This window comes from Malus domestica, chromosome 12 (genome assembly GCF_042453785.1).
Source record: "Malus domestica chromosome 12, GDT2T_hap1".
NCBI lineage: Eukaryota > Viridiplantae > Streptophyta > Magnoliopsida > Rosales > Rosaceae > Malus > Malus domestica.
In genome coordinates, this window is record NC_091672.1 from 4,327,391 (window position 1) to 4,340,625 (window position 13,235).

A 13,235-nucleotide genomic window follows, 5' to 3' on the forward strand; every position below is an offset into this window, starting at 1 on the left:
TTTCAATCAAACTATGAATGCAAGAGTGTATGCTTCTAAAATTAACTTTTTGTAACACATTTTTTCATAGTGATTCCTATAGGGTGCATGCTTAAAGGTTTATGGATCAGGATTTAGCATTTAAGGTTTTTAAAGTAATTTCATTATCATAATAAATAATTAAGAAGGTGAGGGAGATTAGAATATTAATATGTATTTTTTTAAGTACAAGTGACAATCTTCATATTTTAAAGTATAAGGGAGATAGAGATTTTGAACCTGGGAAGCAGTGAGTTTAAGAGGAAGACCCTAACTGTTAGAACAATTTACCACTCGCAAAATGCCAATATATATAAACAGCTTTACATATGTGATAAAGCATGACAACGTTTTCTATATTTACACATACGTGAATCAGAAATGTACTGATTAAACAAACCATAACTTAAATGATGAAACTAAAGTGATCACTAAACTAAGAAGACATTGTTATAGAAGATATAACTCTAAGTTTCTCTAGTCCTAACGGGTCAAAACAAATTCTACCATATTTTTTGCAAGTCAATATTGAAATGAAAAATTACCTTAATGGAAATTCATCGTCATAATCCGACATGAAAAGATATATTTGTTTGGTACAAATAGAAGCCCTAAACCCTTTACTAAATTATTGGTGCACATCATAATCTTCTTACTACATGCAACATAGAACTATCAAAGGCCACTCACTGGTAATATCATGTGTGAGCATCACGCCTTGACTTAAACTTCCCCTTGCATCAGTTTATGATTCAGATTTATGAGAGATTTTTCATTTCGGAACATACAACATATGTCACTGTCTAAGTGGTTAAACAATTAAAAGAAAATCTCTCTACTTATGTAAAAACTTAGAGCGTATTTGGAACATAATGAAAAATCTCATGTCGCTGTAGGGTTTTTGTCCTTTTTTTGAGCGTCTGCATCCCGCTTACGCACCCTAATCCAATCCCAGCCCCACACGCAACCCACCCCCACCTGCACGCGAATAATCACAAAAAAGAAGGTCCCTCCGGTGTCCGTCCGTAGACACTACTCTCTTCATATCCCTAACAGTTTCGAAGGTGACCCGATGAAAGCTGACAAACGTAAGTGATGAAAGCTGACAAACGTAAGTGAAAAGTTGCAAGCTACGAATCCAGTTCGATATTAAGTTTTAAGTGAAAAATGAAGCGCCTACATCAAAATGCTCAAAAAGAAAAATGCCGAGTCACAGTTGAATGTCATCAGAGATTGGGCTTGGAGTGAGACGTCGTAATCTTATCGCATATCCCTGAGTTTTAAAACTATAACTTGTGTACTTGTTACGTTGTATGTCCGTATTATAACATAAAGTGACGGTGTTAATATACAGAAATATTCTCCGAGGGTAAAACTCGGTGAAGGGAACTAGGGCCCGGGGGGGAAGATGGTCACGTGGACTCACGGGTCGACACGTGTTCAATCATTCCAGCCGACAAGGACAAGCTGGGAGATGTATCCGCAAAACAAATTTAAAGAAAAAGGCAGTTGCGGGGCGACCCGGCTCTCCTCCCATTGGCTGCTTTCTTGACTTACCGAACACGTGGGGCCCCCCAATTCGTGGAATTACACGCCCCTTGGGAAAATTAGAGAGCACTGGAGGGGTTTTTTTGCTCTGCGGGACCCGGCGGCGCGAATCTTCCGTTGCAGCACCAAAAAGGCAAGTAGGAGGAGGGGGAGAGAGTAGGGTAGGCGTACTGTTCAGTTGACGCGTCTACAGTTGGTGTGGGGACCCCCGCGTTCGGCCAGAGCCCAGAGGTACCGAAAAGTCCGAACCTACTTTTACGCGTGGATGTACATCGTGTGGCGCACGCGTCGTCGGGAGTGGGACCCGTTCGCGCCTAACCATTTGCAATTATGTGGTGTGTTTGACGTGCCACTCCTTCCACCTTTCGCACTTGTTTTTCCTTTCTTCTTGTTTTTGTCGGACTTTATTGGCGAAATTGTGTGGGGGTCATACGGTAGCTCAAACTGCCGATTGCGTTTTATTGGAATTGCTTTTTATCTCCGAGGCCATTGGTAGGTTGTGTTGACAACCCTAGATAATTTTTTTTTTATACCACTTACTAGATTATTTTGATAAATGTTGATATTTGTTGGCTATGCATAGTTCGGCCGACGACAACAAATCCATTAGTGCTTGATGAAATGCCTTCATGATTAAACTGAAATTTATTTGTGCGCTATATGTTTATCTTAAAAAACTTAGAAATTTATCTCGAAAACCATAACACATTTTTCATTGAACTGATTTTGTTTAGGCCTTAAGGTTTAGTAAAGTTGTAAATTTTAAGGAGTCGTTTAATAATTATTTAGATTTTTTTTTTGAACAAACGATATTATACACACTAAGGGGGTGAGGGAGTAGGCTAAGCCTTACAATGGACTAGTAATAATATGGTTCAAATTCATTTTTGGCAAAAATCAAACCTAATACCTCTCACTTACAAATGAAAAGAAATATCACTAGACCGTAGTACTAAATGCCAATAACCATTTAGGTTTTAGTTTTAGTTTTTTTTTTTAAAAAAACTAAAATTTTGTTTGGTAACTACTTTTAATTTTTAGTTTCAGAAAACTAAAATCTAAAAAGTGAAAACTCAAGGCCAAATAAGAATTCTGTTTTCAAAAAATGAAAACAAGAATTGAAAGCGCTTTTAGATAAGATGTTTTTGGAACCAAATCTTAGTAAAAATGCAAGTTAATTTTGGAAAAGGACTTGAAGTTCTTCCAGCAAGAAGCACATAACTGGTTCTTTTAACATGAAGCACTTCAAGTGCTTTAGAACATCTCCAATCCTTGAAACCTAAAACCCATAAAATTTAGGTTTTAACCTAGAAACAGTTTTTCTCCTCCAACCCGTCTGGGTTAAATATTTAGTCCGAGATTTTTAAATAATGAATTTAGGATAATTTCTTTCTTAAAGTAACTTAAAAAAAATTATGTAGATTGTCCCAATTTAATTTTATGAACATTTTAACTGAAAAATATTTAGATTCCGATAAATATTGATAAATCACTAAACTGACACCATAAAACTCATGGAATACTACAAAAGAATATGAAACGCAAAATAATTTTTTTCATTACTTTAGCTGTTGGATTTAAATTTAGACCGTTAGATTTTTATTTTTTTTTTACCGTTGGATTTGATCAAATTGGATCTTAACCATTGTATTCAATTAATTTATAAATATAAAACTAAAAATAAATATACATATATGGTGGGCCAGCCTCACTAACCCAGGAGGGAATCCAGGGCTAAATTTGCCCCATAAATGAGTTTTGAGTTTTAAGTCTAGGGGTGTAACTCAGGCGGGTTGGAAGGTCAACCCAATCCTAACCTAACTTTTACAATTCGGGCTCGGGTTCGGGTTGGGTTTTATTCGGGTTCATTTGGGCTCGGGTTTAGTTGGGTTGGGTTCTGGTTGCCCAACTTTTTCAAGTTTAATCTTGTAACAACTTAGTTTCGAAGAATTTCTAAAAAAATTAAGTCAAGTAGCATCAAAGCTAGCTAACTTTAATTTCATAAACTCATCTGCTATAAAGCTTTAGGACTTAAAGACTACAGATATGGGCTTGACTAATCAAAGTTTCTTATTCCCTAAAAGCTTAAGTAATTATAAGTGAACTTTCATGAAAAGGCATTTGACTAAGTTTATTTTAATAAAAAAAACCATGCTATAACTTTATTTAATTACAAAGCCTAAAATTTTAATGAAAAACCCTTAAATTTTAATAAAAGGGACGAAAGAACTTAAATTTTAATGAAAAAGACATAATTTTAATATTAAAAAAAATTAACGCGTAGACCCGTGTGTCCTCATACTGTTTATGAAACTTCTACATTGTTTATGAAACTTACGACACTGGTTATGAAACTTACTGCACTATTTATGAAAACTTGCGACACTGCTTATGAAACTTACCAGGCTATTTATGAAACTTAACGGTACTACATTCTTCTCTCTCATCTTCTTGAATATTCTTAGCACATTCTCACTTTCTAAACACATCTTATTCTTCTAATTTTCTTCGATACTTTTTAAAATACAAAGATTTAAAAGCAATTTTCATTAGTTTTCTTAGAAAAATATACACATATATTTATCCTTTTGTCGCCAAACATCATTATGATGACGTATTTAAATTTCTCCTCTTCACATGTTGATGTCCAATACATAAAAAATCATAGCCAAAAATTGAAGCACTGAAACCAAAATCAAACAAAAATTTGTTTGCCATGTAAGATAAAGCATCAGTGTTCCTTCATCTGAAACTCCACTTGTAATTACCTAGATAGTTTGAACTTGAAGCATTTAGCATTGTGGCTATGCTTGTGCGAAAGCGCGATAGGTTGGTCGATTTCATTCAGTGTTTCATAGGTTGTAGTTGATGTGCAGCAAGTCAATTTGAATTAAATTTGGGTTCGGATGCAAGTTTGACAAGACCATGTAAAGTTAGCATGCAACTTGCAGTAGTGAAGTTGTCTAATAGAGTGGTTGGGCGGGTGGGTGGGTGTGCGTGTACAGCGCGAATTTTTTTTATAATGTTTTTTTTATTTATTTTAATTTTTTTATCTTTATCATTAAATAAAGTTAGTGTATGGTTTTTCATTAAAATGCAAAATTTTGAAGCAATTTTCATTATTTTTCCTTAATTATAAAGGGTAATTTATTAAAAAAAATATATTAGAAAGCGCGTTGGTTTTTAGACTTGATTCACTTGGGTGTAGTATGAGCATTAATTGATATGGGTTACAACTTGGTTAGATTGGGTTTTGTTAGTCGGGTTGGTTGGGGATGGACGGGCAAATGATCAACTAAACTCAACTCAATCAATGAACGAGTTGAAATTGAGTTGGGTTTGGATGGGTTATAACTAAAAAAAAAAAAACCCATTTGTTCGGGTTTAAAGTCGGGTTGAACAAGGACGGGTTCGGATTGGCCCAACCCAAGTTGCACCCCTAGTTTTAATTCATATTTGGCCCAAGGGTTGGAGCAAATTGGGGTAAGTTTAGAACCTAAAATTTGAGTTTTACTCCAAGAGATAGAGTATAGGTCTTAGGAACCCAATTTTTTTTTTCTTTAGAATCGCTTTTAGTCATTTAAAAGTACTTGTCAAACGAGTCCTAAGTCATGAATACGAAAATAGAGGATATCATATACGAATAGGTGAGATATAAAAAAACAAATCAATACACAGTATAACCGTATGAGTGCTATTCTTAATCGATTAATTACCTACTTCTCTGGACTATCACTGCATTAGAAGCAAGCAGCCCTGGTTGACTGCCACGGCTTCATCCCTTGACTTCGAGGCATTTGTTTGCGGTTGATTTGGCAATCAAAACTTAGATGTCTATTCCGGGCCGCAATGTACTGTAGATTTTGATTTTGATAGTTCAAGAGATCGAAAAGATAAATCCCAGTCTGGAATGTAGAGCACATTAGAAAAGTGAAATAATTTTTGAAGAATTCCATGAAGTACAAAGATGCCTCAATTGTCAATCCAATTATTTAGCTTGAAATAATGAAAGGTATAAAGCAAATGGTGAATTGTTGTTCTTGATCATAGTAAATAGCAGATACAATAGAACCCAATGATGGAAATCCCTATTGTGGATTAGTGAATTTCACAAGAACCTCATAGTGTTGAAATGCTTTTCAATATCCTTTGAACTTAGTCTCACAGCTGGCGCAAAAGGATGAGATCGATAATGAGTTAGGAAGATGAGAGGTCTAAAGTTTAATTTAAAGTTTAACTCTTTAGCTCCAATATAGCAAAAACTTTTAAAATAAGGCAAAGGCTTAAAACTCGATATGAAAACAATGATTAAGCAATTACTTTTTTCTTGTTGATACAAGTAATATTAATGATGAGACATTCGAACGCATGACCTAACTACAAACCCCTTGCGAGTATTAAGCAATTCTTAAAGAAGACCTACAATATAAATTGTACAAATAAAAGAATTCCACGGGATAAAACTTTCTTAAACAGAATGATGGTATCAACATGGTCAACTTATATCAAACAGTAAATTTACAAAAGTATCGGTGGAACACTTTCTTTAGGAAATCAAGACAACATTAAGGTGAGCACAATTTTGTTTGTTTGATATATATGAACTTTAGAAACGATTTTCTCAAATCGTAACCTACCGAAAGAGACCGGTTAAAAATTAGAACTCGAGGCAAATACCGAGATGAATATGGTAAGATGATGGACCAGTACTCCCATATGAGTAAATTGTTTGTGACTATGTATGAGTTACTCTTCTTTGGGAGATCTTTACTCTTGAAGAAAAACCAAATAATGGTTGCGTCTTTGGACTGGTATACTAGAGAATCGTATGTCCCAGAACACTGAGGCCGATTCCTTATGTAGATAACTTAGGCATGGTCCCCCAATTAAAAACTTCTCTTGCCTCTCTCTTCTCCGTCCCTAGTTGCCTGCGTTGCATGCCCGCGAGATCGGATAGTGACCTTTTTTGAACTTAAAACCTCGAATTCAGTGTTATTATTCACTTGAGTTATAAAAATCCATTGCATAATACTAGGTTACTAACAAAACTAATAACACAATGTAAATAAATATTTATTCGACATCTAACTGATCTAGCTTTAAACTTAAATATTTATGTGATATATCTACAATGTAAATAAATATTTTTATTATCCTCTCAGCTCTTAACCTCGTTTGAACCAGAAAAAAAAGGACTGCCATTTACATTTTTGTAACATATAAAAATAATTATCTACAGGTTTAATTATAGCAATCATATTTATAACTAAATACTCATTTTAGTCTCTGAATTCTAAAAGTAGGCATAACAGTTTTCCAATACAGTTAACAGAAAAAAAATCATTTAGAAAAGTGGGGATCCTATTAATAGTTTTGATTAATGATGATGGATTGATGATGATGCAACTGAATTTGTTTTGGTGATTGAAACTCTTGATTTGTGCATGTGTGCTTTGTGCTTGTATATTCCACCAATCGACTTTCACCTTTCCAAATCTTTTTCTTGCCTCTTTTCTGACACATACATGACTTTCTCAAGTATGAAATCCAAAGCTTTTTAAATGTTTTCCTTCGTCTGTAGTCATTTTCTTATGAAAAGAAATTTTGAACACCTCAAAGGAAGGGACAAGCAACAACAAGCAATAGACTATAGAGACTCTCATAATAACTATATTGAAACGGATAGACCACGGAGGTACCCTTAGGTATTTATAACAATATTTCTAAGATAATATTTAGAGAGAGGGACAGTGTACAGTATGGTAAGATACATTTAGAGAAAGGGACAGTGTACAGTATGGTAAGATACATTTAGAGAAAGGGACAGTGTACAGTGTGGTGGCAGGGAAGTTTTAGATTTAGGCCAGTCCGATTGTTATGCTTATTAAAAAAGATGTTTTTATTGTGTTTTAAAAATAATCAACTATAAAATAAAGTAATGAGCAATTAATAAATTGTATTTTTTAAAGTGTTATCAGTATGAAAAGCTGTATAAAAGCGTTTGGTAAATTTAATGTAAAAGTGATCATTTCTATAATGACAAAATGGACATAGTCAACAACAGTCGGTGGCTGGGAAAAGGCAATGACGGAAACGACAATAGCGGGAGTGTGGTGGTGGTGCCAATAATAGGGTATTGTGGTTGGGGGTGGAGGTCGCAGTGGTGGCAGTGGTAGTGGTGAGGATTGCAACGTTGCTGGCAGTGGCAACGATGGTGGTGGTGATGGCACCAGTGGTGTAAAGCTTGTGGTTATAGTCGTAAGTGGCGGCGATGGTAGTAGCATTGGCAGTGTAGCTAACGGTGATGATAGTGATGGCAACAACAATTGTAAGGGTATGGTTGTGGTGTCGATAGTGGAGTGTGGTGGTGGGGATGTAGAGGTTACAATGGTGGTAGAGGCGGTGACATTGGCGATGGCGGTTGTGGTGGAAATGGTGACAGTTGTGATACTGATTGTTATGGTGGTGACAACAACAACGAAAGTGGTGCTAATTACAATTGTGGTTGTGGTGCTAGTGGTGGCAGTTGTGGTAGTGGTGGTAGTGGCGACGACGATGATGGTGGTGATAGTGGCAGTGATGATGTAAGTTTAGTGGTTGTAGTGGTAGCCGTTAGCTGGTGACAATGACTTTGTTATTCAAGATAGAAAAAGTATGTAGAATGATAAATAATGTCATTTTCAAAAGGGTTTGGATGCAGTCCTTAGTTATGAATATTCTTTAATTGAAACCTTTTTGGTTTTTAATTTTTGATTGAGGTCCCTGAAATTAATGTGATAATTTATTTCTATGTACGTTACTATATTTTTTAAATTAAAAATTAAAAAATTTAGTTGTTTATATAAATGAGATTTTAAATATAAAAAAACATAATTTGTGGGATTAAAAATTTTAAAATATAAGTATACTATTGTGTGTGTGTATATATACATGGGTACATTCATCAAAATTAACCAAAAAAGTTATTGTATCAAAACATGGGTACATTCTTCAAAATCACAAAAAAAAAAAAAAAAAAAAAGATTTTAGGCTTAATAACATTAGTAAATTTCTTCGATTAAACTTGACATGGATACATTTTTAAATCAAAGAAAAAAGAATGTACCCATATAAGTTTAAAAATGGATTAGAAAAAAATTGAATAGATTTTATATAAAAAAAGGGTACATTTTACATATAACAAATTGGTATATTTAAGAATGAATACATTTTAAGATTAAAAAGTTTTACATGAATGAGTACATATAATTAGCATGGGTACATTTAGCAAAAATAAAAAGTACAAATAAAAAAATATATATGTGTACAAATACAAATAAACTTTAAAAAATATGGGCACAAAAAGAAATTAATATATGGGTACAAATTAAAACTGAAAAGAAAATTGGTACAAGATAAAAAAGAATTACAAATTAAAAATGGGTACAAACTAAAACTAAAATTATATGATAAAAAATTTAGTCATAAATATAAATATACTAATTGTAACATTTTAAACAGTAAATGAATATATTTAGAAAAAAAAAATTATTATTGAAAAAATTAATGATGTTATTAATACACAAGGACCTTGATCAAAAATTGAAAAGGAATATAATTTTAATCAATGGAGTAGTAAAAGGAAGGATGAGAACCTAATTTCTCTTTTTCAAAAATTTATAAGGGTATTACAAGAATTAAAAATATTCATTAAAAGTGAAATCCACTTTTTTTTAGAAGTCCCTTTTAAAAGCTATTGTTCGGAGGTCATTGTTTTAAAAAATAAGTAAGATATTTTATTTTTATAATTTTTTTTAAATTTAAAGTGAAACAACTTTTTGTAAAAAAAAAAAAAAAAAAAAAAAAAAAACCAAACGAAACGAAACGGGCCTTTAGGTTATATGCCTTTGCGGTGTGGTTGGCCACTTGTGAGTTTCAAACTAGACTAATGCCATTTAGGGGACATTTGATACAAGGTGTTAAAAGCCGAGATTGATAAATCAACAATAACTTAATAATGATAGTACAGACCCTTTATGCAAAGGGATTCTCATTTTTTTTCAAAAAATAGGAATTAGGTGTGAGGTCCACTTTACATCGAACTTTAATGATCCGAACGTCTATTTTGTAAGTCTCGATTCATAGATCATCCTTACAAAAATTCAATTCAATCCGAAATTATTTGCCTATTTAATTATCAAGATAAAATTTCATTGTTTTTTATATAACAAAGTATTCGTTAATTTCCTTGAACTCAATTAGATGTCTTAAACATTTCCGATTTGGCTAATATTTTGCAAGGATGATCTATGAGGTGCAACTTGAAAAATAGACGGTTCAGATTGTTAAAGTTTGATGTGATGCGGACCCTTCAACTAATCCCCATTTTTATAAAAAATTGAGATCCCTTTCCTTAAGGTTTCCATGATAGCGATCCAGGAATTTGCATGTCTGATGAAGATTAGAAACAGCTTTTCCATTTTATGTTTTTGGATATTTTGTGTTGATGTTGTGTTTATGGTCAGAATTATGACTATTGACTAACTATCTATTAATGAAGGAAGTTTCGTGTTCAAGTCATTCAACATTCCATGTTTTAATAATAATAATAATAATAATAGTAATAGTTTATTTTAAATCCGTAAGTATAATCAAGATTAATACATATATTATAAGTAGAAGCTCATTTCATCATCTTATGCTATACACTCTTCTCAAATTTCTAACTATAAAACCTAAAATTATATATAACAGTCACTATGATGATGATACATAAGCTCCATGATAGGTTCTTATATAACAATAATTTCTTTCAAGTTAACCAAAAAGAATAATCTTTCATCAAATGATTAAATAATTTTTCTTAGTCAAATTACCAACTGTACCCATTCTATAGTCAGGCCAAATATAAGAGCATTCGTCGGGCGAATATAGTTGACCCAACTTGAGTTTTTTTTTTTTTTTTTTTTTGGTCAAACAAAAAATTTCAATGTTTTTTCCCTTCATGAAACACAAATTTGGATGTTGAGAGGTAACTACCATCTGTATAAACCACTTATATCAGCATCATAAAGAATACAAGTCAGTGAAATTTGAACTTCAAAATGAGCAGGTCATCTTTATATGCTATATCAATTTTGGAAGACCCTTAATTGAGCTAACCCACATTATAGGTTAACCATAATAATTTGGTATTGAACTCAACATTTAAGAAGACCGAACCTAAAAGCTCTCACTTATGATTTAAGAAGAATACCCTAAACCGTGGTGCTACTAGCAATTTTTTTTAAACTCAAAATGAATTGTCTTGGAATTGGGTTTTCATCATGAACGGTTCCTAAAATTGACCTAACTCTTCATTTTGATTCCTAAATTTCAAATTCAATCAATGTAAGTTACTAAAATTGGCTACCAAGCATCAATTTGATCCTTATGTTAGAATTCCATCAATAATTATGGCACACGGTTGGGGCCCGAAAGTCCATAAACCAACTGCATGTCGAAAAATAAAAAATATATATAAAATGTGATCAAAAACCATAAAATGTCTAAAAAAATATGTTAAAACTGAAATGAGTTTAAAAAAAAAAGGCTTAACAGAATGGGACCATCGTGTTAAAAATTCTATATGTATTTCTTTTACAATTTCTGATATGCTGTGATAATTTGGAAGGATTGTAGTTGATGAGTAACGCATGATTCAATATCACTTGAGCCCAAAATTAAGCTTTTCTCTATTTTTGCCTAAAGATGCAAAACTAAAACGAACAAAAAACTGAACATAAAACTTTAAAGACCACTACTAAACTAAAAAAAAAAAAAAAAAAAAAAAAAAAAAAAAAAACATGTATATGAACTTTCATGTAGAGGATGATTACACGCATAAAACGAAGGGGAAAATATAGTATAAATTTTAGTTACATTTATACCCTTTTATTAAACTCATCAAAACTGTTTACGCGACCATAATGGAATAATTCATTGTTATTGAGATGTGCGTCACATAAGTGCCATATGGCTGAAAATTAATTAAAAAAAGATTTGTTTAATTAAAAAAAAAACTATTTTCAAAATAAGAAGAAAACAAAAACTCTTAACAATTTTTTATTTATTTTTATTTTCTGGAGACACGTGACACATAGATCATACTTGTGCTGCATAAACTGTTTTAAAAGATTTGTTAACGAAGTTAAATTACAGAATTTAAATTTTACAGTATAAGATTAAGTGAGACACAAATTGAGTTTTATAAAATATTTGGGTATGGTATATATGTGCCCTGTTGCTGAAGTTTTCCAATCAGTTATAGATGCACTGTTCTTGTCTGCAGAGTTTGATTGACTGACCCTTTTCCGAAGGTAGTACCCTTGTTATTGTCACATAAAAGGACCTGACGAGTAAGGTACTCCTTCAAATGAAGTTAAACACACTTTTTATGTAAGAGCTATTTGTTTCAACAGAGATGGAAAACAGTAAACTGCGTGTCATTTGCGGGCGCACATATATATATATATATATATATAATATTACATGGATTTTGAAATTCTTAAAAATTTTCATGACACAATAAAGTAGGGAAACATAAATTCTTTTATACATTGATATTGATTTTTGGGAGATGACGGTTGATCACAAGAAAATATTACTCTCATCACTGCAGAGACACACATATGTATATATATTATATTTATAGGCCCCTACATCACAATGTTTACCTGATTTGACTGTCGTATTTTTTATAACTGTTTGCTGTCCTTTTAACATCAGGAGCCTTAAAGTTTTTTTGTCACTGTTCATACTGGTACATCATTGTTTATAGATGGTGATGGAAATAAAACTTCATGGAAATTAAGGTTGTGTGAATTCAAAACTAGGGCATGGAGCGCGGGTCAGAATAATTAATTAAGCAGTTGTTTTCAACTCCTTTCACGTTGTACTGCCTTCATATTCATTGAAATGGGTAATTATTTAAGGCAGTTTTTTTGTCATAATTATTTAAGGTAGTTAAACTTGTTATTTTAGGGTTTGGTCAACTTCTTTTATTTCATTTGGAGTGCATGGCTGACATTTTAATTTTAATATTTTTTTTGCTAAACCACCAATACTATCATTTGAGTTATTATTGATTAATTTTTGTAAAAGTGGTTGATCATAACTCAATTAATGATAAAAATAAAAATTGACAACATATCAATTAAATAGTAACGGCGTATCAATCAAAGATAGATGAAATAACAATTAGATATGAACGATAAACTAAAAACTGATCATTTCAGCAATTGAGATTTGAAAAATGAATATTTCAACCATTTTCCCATTTTTTAATAGACAATAAATGTAATAAAAAGGTTTGGAAAAAGGAAAAAAAAAGACACAATGGTAAATAGAAAACATAATTAATCACTCTGGTAGAAAAAATAAAATAAAACTTCAATCTTTTGATCAATATACGTGTGTGTGCACGCTATGCTTTAGGAAGCTGGATATTTTAAACGCTGTTTATGAAATTACACTATTCACTAAGCTGATTAGTCAAGGTTCATTAAGTCATTATTGATTTGATTAGAACAGAATTTTAGATAAATAACTAAATTGTATTATTTTGTTGAGCTTTTCTCTGCTGCATATATGCTTGTGTGTAGGGTAATGTGCATATACAAAATGCTCCCATACATATACTGTATATGTGG